This window comes from Meleagris gallopavo, chromosome 1 (genome assembly GCF_000146605.3).
Source record: "Meleagris gallopavo isolate NT-WF06-2002-E0010 breed Aviagen turkey brand Nicholas breeding stock chromosome 1, Turkey_5.1, whole genome shotgun sequence".
Lineage (NCBI taxonomy): Eukaryota > Metazoa > Chordata > Aves > Galliformes > Phasianidae > Meleagris > Meleagris gallopavo.
In genome coordinates this window covers 104,916,623-104,923,509 of record NC_015011.2, presented here as the reverse complement: position 1 = coordinate 104,923,509, position 6,887 = coordinate 104,916,623, and the positions used below count along the sequence as shown (strand labels likewise).

Genomic DNA, 6,887 nt, shown 5'->3' with positions numbered 1-6,887 from the left:
AGGGAGCCGGAGCAGGAGCAGAGCCGGGCAGCAGCGCCTTGCCCCGTCCCGCAGGGCGCCGGCATGGAGTGAGAGCAGCGTGCCGCCGCCAGGTAAGGTGGAGAGGGGTGCGCGAAGGTGCGGGGTAGAGGTTTGCGTTTCTGTGCTTTTACTCCACGACTCGCTGCCGACGCCTTACTCCCCCCCCCAAAAAACGCCCTTCTTCAAGACCCCTGCAGCCACCGCGACGGTGCGGGGGGATGCGGGGTGCGTTACTTATGTAACCGGGGGCTGAGCCGTGTTAGGCTCTCTCCGCCGGGCAAGGAACCGAGGGGGGGACTCGGCAGGGGGCGGGTCGGCGCCGGGAGCCCCATTTCCAGCTGCCGTCGCGGAAGCCTTCCGCGTAGGAGCCCCGCGCTCCCAGGCAGAGCACTGTCGCCGCGGGCTTGGCCGAAGCTGCGTCAGGGTCCTCGAGCTGCGAGGCTCAGGCGGTATCCACGGGAGGGGACGAACAAGGAGTCCGGGGACGTCCCGTCCGGCGCAACCACTCCGTCCCCAGCGGCAGTGTCAAAGCCGGGGATGACTTCAGTGAGGCTGGTAGAGGGGCTGTTTTGGCTGCTCCCGTCTCACTCCTCCTCTGGAGGGACAGCGGGGGGTGGCTGCGCTGGGGGGAGCTGGAGTAGCACTGGGTTCTCGCTGGCAGCGTTGGGGGCAGTCGGGGCCAGGCCAAGGGAGGCGGGGGGCGCGGGGGGCCAGCTTAAACGCTGAGGGGATGGTGTGGCCCCAGTATATTCAGCCTCTGATGGGGAAAAGCAGCAGCGGGAGCAGTGGGGACAGGGGGTTGCTCACGAAGGGGGTGCCGTCTCCTCTTGATGGGAGGGAGAGAGAGCTCGGTATCACCATGGCGACCTGAGGGAGGAAAGAGCTAAATAAATAAATAAGTAAGAAATAACTCCCCCCTTTCCCTTCCCCCGTCTCTCTCCGCCGCATCCCCTGCCCTGCCAGGTCCCGTCTTAAGGGCGGGGGGGGGGGAGGGGAAGGGACGGACACAGATATCACAGACAAAACTTTCCTCTGAGATAAAAAGGATCGAGGAAATGGCCGGTGAACCATGGTGGGGAAGGGGTCTCCCAACACGGTTCAGCGAGATTCGGCTGTGGATAGCCCCGAGCCGCCATACCCGGAGTATTTTCTCATGAAACATACGAAGGCACATTTCGCGGGAGGAGAAAGCTACTTCAGGACGGGCTCCATATGGCGGACATGCCTTTTCACTTCGTCCTCTTCCTCTCTGTGCATAGCCAGCGCCAGGGGAGCTCGCGGCGACGGGGGAGCCGTGCTGTTGCGAGCCCGTCCCGACGCGGCTTCAGAGGCACGATCAGCAGATGCTGTTTCAGTACCATGGTCAGCGACAGCGGTCGCACCGTGGTCTGTAGAGGTAGTTACCTCAGGACCGTGGACAGCGCCAGCGCGGCTGGAGCGCAGTTCCCAGCCGGGCCCTCAGGGTCGCGGGTGGGAACCCCGCGTACCTGTCCTGGGTAGCACCAGGGGCGCCTCCTGCAGGTGTCCCCGAGCCACAAACAGCTGTTTCTGCCAGACGGAGCCACCCCGAACTCAGCGTCTCTCCCCACGGGATGTCGGCAGCCATAGCAAGCCTCATTTATGACTGAACTTTCCTGAGCCAAACACATGTAGGAGCTGAAAGTCTTAACAAGTGGCATGCTTGAAACGAACTTGATCGAGATTGCTTCTTATGAGTAGTGGTTCTCAGTAACTTGATATGGCTAACTGGTTCCCCAGCAGGACTGTCCACGTACACAATATCCATAAAATGAGCCCTGCAGAAATAGTGAAATGTGCTCTCAACTTGTTTTCCTTATGGAAACTTGTTGAGAAATGGCACTTAAAGAGACTGAACTCTTAACTTAGCAGGATATTCCAGGATATTCCACTGCTGAGACACACAAATTCACAGGTGGAGTTTGTGCTGGCCAGGCAGACATGATCAACGAAGTAGAAAATCACTTACTGATCAAGAACTGTTCTCATACACTTGGTAGGCAGTTTAAAGAAATACACCAAGTGGAGAAAAAATGATTTGGGTTTGTAATAATTCACAAAGAAACAAGATATATTTATTACACTGATAAGTTGTAAATTGCTGTTTTCATTTTGCTATACATATCTGATACTAGTAGTTGCATATGCAATTATTGCTTCAGACTAGGAAAAATATTCTAGAAAAGCAAACAGCATAGTGAATAATATTTACTGGGGAAGACAGAGATGGATTAGTCACTTCTGTGCTGTTCACAGTGTCAGGATGTCCTTTTTTTCATTAAATAAATAAGATTTATTAAATCCTGCCTTGGTCCTGATGGGCAGTAAACTACAGATACATGAAGAGTTATTGAGTCTGAAACTAAATCCCCAGACCGCTGAGGTTATGCTTTAAATATAATCAGGTTTTCAATTCATATCAGCTGCTGGATTCCTTCGTTGCTATAAATTTCCCATTTCAAATAAATCCTGAAAAAGTCACATGGGTGAATCCTACCCATGAATAGGAGTTATTTGGACTCCATACTCATGTAAATTTATTTCGAAGAATCATGAGTTGAACTAAAATCTTCTTAATGGTAGATCCACATTTCACCCAAACTACACTGTGGGACAAGTTAGGTGAAGTAATGAGTTAAACCTTTATGAAATTAGAGATCTGAATTTCTTAAAAACAGGCCTAACATTTCCAGGCCAGTCTCACAGGGAATATGAAAATAAGGACTGAATTGTCAGTATGGACTTGGGAACTCATTTCTTTGCTGTGAGAAAATAGAAACAAGCAATAGATTACAACTCTCCAGAGCAGTTACTAGATCATTTATTATACTTGAAGCTATTGATTTTGTTATGTAAGGCAATATTCCTGCAGTGTCAGAATAGTTTTAACAGATAATTACGAAATGATTTTACCTTGTAAGCAACAGAAGAAAAAAAATTATTGGAAAATCATCAGAAAACACCAGAAACACAACCTCAGTCAGTTCAGTAAATGACAGAATTCTTTGTAGAATTTTTGCCAGTGCTTTTACACTGAATTCAGTGTAAGATTTTCACTGCAGAAGATACTGTTTCTTTCCATACATTTTTACATTCATTTTATTGAAACATGGCGTTTTGAAAAAAAGCAAGTTGTCTCAAGCTATGCAAGAGAAATAGAATTTCATTTATATTTTCATAAAATACCCATCACAATGTATTTATTCAAAAATTTTATAGATGTGAATTCTGTGTTATGCTTCCTTTCACCTTTAGAATACCAAGAACTCTGGGCAATATTAATGTAAATTTACTGGGTTTGTCATTATATCCAGATGTTATTTGCACATATACAAATAGATTTTTATTCAGGAATGTATTTATGTGGGTCTATAAAGTTAAGAAGCAAAAGATTCATATAACTCAAACAAATTAAACTATGCCTTGGATAATAGTTTAGGCTTTGTAGAGCACCCATATCCCAATCGTATACATATATTATTTATTTTTCACTGTTAATAAAAGCATGAGAGCTCTTTTTAATATTTTCATCATCTGCTTGCTACAGGAAGTTGTTTTTTAATTGATAAATTGAGAGATGGCTTCAGATGATGTGCTTGCTACATTTATGTGGAAGCAGTGTTTTTAGTGGTGAAAGGTTTTGATGCTAAAAACAATATTTCTAGTATATTATGCATCAATATTTAAATATGGATTATGTAGAGACTGGCCCTTCTAATACAATGAAAGCTAAATTTACTGGCCCATACATTCAATGAAAGTGTTCTAATCTTATTCCTTCTTGATAGAGGTTTTCTGGGAGAGGCTTGGGGTTTTTTTAAACTGTGCATCAGATACATAACTAGAATTATATTAATATTTGAAATACACTTACATTACATGTGTTACAAGCAGGTTAAATAGGAGAGTACTAATTCCACTTTTTCAAATACTGATGCAATCTTTAATTGTATGCAAGGATGCTGACTGTCATAGAAGCTGTGAAGTGTGTGTCAAAAGGATATCCCGATCTAGTTCAATATACAGCAGGAGTTAGATGGGAGCAGTTCTGTCCATGCAAGGGGCTGGAGGAAGAAAAAACACAGAAGTCATGTGCAGAGACTGGAAATTTTTAGTAATTACTCACAATATTATGGCAACTGCAAAGGTTCTATACTGCAGATATAAATCATATTCATAAAGAAGCTCAAAGTGCCATTCTCATTTTACTCATCACTGTTTAGTAGGATATCATGCAGCACCAAGAGGATTTCACAACTAAGTAAATATAAGTTGTTTACATTTTAAAGGCATGTTGAAGTGGATTTTAGCTAGATAGTGACATGCACTCTATCCACAAGCTTACACATACAGCCAGCAGAACATCCTGCTTCCAGATACAGGACAACAAAAAAAAAAAGTAAAATTTTAAAGTTACTAAATGATGTGCAACTTCTACCAGCAATTTGTGTGAATGGGCTCTCAGGGCCACACAATAATACAGTAAAATCAGTGAAGATCTGCGTGAAAACAATAACTGTAAGCAATTTTTACTGCAGAAACCTCAGATAATGACAGAGGTTGCAGAAGAGTCTCTAAAATAAACTCATTGTACCTTTTCTCTGAGTACAAGTCAATAGAGTCATAAATAAAAATAAAAATAAAAATAAAAATAAAAAATATAAATTATAAATATAAATATAAATATAAATATAAATATAAATATAAATATAAATATATATATATATATATATTATTATTTTTAAAAGAACTATAAGGTGAAGAAACATAAAAGCATCGATTCCCTGCTTCTATTTGTCAGTTATAGCTTCAGTTCAGTAATTAATGATACCTGGGTATGCGGTATAGCATTATATTCCCAGTAGGGGAATCATACTATTGATATAGCTCTAATTAAAAAAATGATTAGAAATTTTCTCAGAAAAGACTTTATTTTTCTTTATTACAACAGTATGTATCAACTTAATATTAGAAAATAAAGGGCTCTTTCTATCAGACATGAACGTACCTCAAAGTGAATGCAAGTATTCAGTTGGAAGTGTATGTTTTTGATACAGGAAATTCTTCAGTTTGAATGCTATTTACTTCTATGAAACACTTATTTTCATGTCTTATTTGGTGGGAAAATAATACTCTATATCCAAGAATAGGACTAGCCCTGCAGCCAGAGATCTTGAACACTTTCACGTGTAGCTTGCAATTCACAGGCATATATTGCAATTCCACAGAGATAAAAAATATATATAAAGCGTTTATGTTAATAGCACTTTATAGATTAGTGCAAATGAAGAAGGCTCATTCACACATGTAAGCCAGGGAGCCTGCTCTTAAACCATACTGCCAGTGACCTACCCTTTCACATACATTGTTAGTGGTTCATACAGTGGGACCTGAGATTCAGACTTCAAAATTTATGTGGAGATCTAAGTCTTCAGATACATCTTCCAACAAGAGGATGTATCTGATTCTTCCTAACACAGAGACTTCAGGCAGCTGCTGCAAATGTAAAAGTGCCATTTGGCTGCAAGATAGTGTCCTTGTGTGCCCCATGGCTAAAGGCAGTGGCTGGGGACAGTATTGTTGGGGAAAGGAATTTTAGCACAAGCTTGCTTCTATGTCTTACTATAGACACAGCCTTAATCTTGAATTTAATTTCCCTTCATATCCTTTGACCTAACTGTGTTGAATCCTGAAATTCAAATGTACCTTTTGAAGGAGAAGTCCTAGGTCTGGTTGCTGCTGTTGCAGCAGTCCCAGCATAGTCAAATAAACAGTAAAGATCGTAGGCTTATACAGCTATGCTGTATTATTCTATTTCCACTTAATCTACATAGACTGTTGGAGACTGACCTAATGAAGCCACCAGTCACAGAAGACATTGAGACTCAATAGAGCAGAATGTTGGGTCTTGTTTTCTGAAGAAAGTAGAACTCTGGCATTTGTGCTGAACTCTTAGGAAAGAAAAAATCATAACATGAAAACAATAGTGACGATTGAAAGGGTGAAGAGAAGGCTGAAAGAAAGAAGATGATGAGAGAGAACGCACATGAGAGCATGGTTAATTCAATGCTCTAATCAACTGTGTTCTGTCTGCAGTGTTTTATCATAAGCATCCCTGCTTTAGGCTCACCAGCTCAGAGCTTTTTGCAGCATTGCAGGAAATCCTCTGCTTTTTGCTTTCCATTTCAAAAAAAATCTTATTGTATCTCATCAGTACAGACAACTTTGTCAATTTAAGCAAAGGAGAAATTATCATATATTATTTATCATAACCAAGAGCGGGGGTTCATTAGAACAATGAGCAATTGTCATATTATTCCTCAAAGTATTAATTTGAAGAATGAGAAAATACTGACATTTCCTACCTTACCACTTTTTCTCCTCCTCTTCTCCTGTTGACACACACAGTCTTCAGTATCTGTCAGCTTGTCAGATCAATTTCCCATTCTTGAAAAGTAGCATTTTTGCTAAGTGATTGTAATAAACAACCTTCTTTTTCCAGCTCAATAACTACCTGGACTTGAAGATATAATTCCCCATTGATTTCCATGGGGCTAGACTTTCACAGAAAAAGCTTCAACAAGCAATGTCTACTTTGGAAATACAGCTTAACTGGGTTCCCTCAGATTTTGAGGGCTGCATCTCAAATTACTAAATCAATATGGAAATCTCTTTTTGCAGAAAGTGTGGAAGATGAAACCCTGTCTTCAGTGCTTCCAAACAGAACTGTATGCACTAAACTTAATTTCATCCTACATCACTTTTATTTCCTGGCTAGCATAAAATTCTTAAGATTACATAGAAGTCATGCTTGATGTTGGTGTTTTTGCTTAGTTGTTTGTTTCCCC

General features: G+C 41.6%; 1 protein-coding gene across 1 annotated transcript in view; it reads left to right on the top strand.

Moving 5' to 3' along the window:
• The first annotated feature begins 7 nt into the window (after positions 1-7).
• The window catches only part of KCNJ6 (potassium inwardly rectifying channel subfamily J member 6), a 159,374-nt gene continuing 152,494 nt past the window's right edge, over positions 8-6,887 (top strand). Inside the window, exon 1 of the mRNA XM_010723524.3 lies at positions 8-92. The gene's annotated coding sequence lies outside the window, so the exon portion shown is untranslated. The remainder of the gene's footprint in view (positions 93-6,887) is intronic.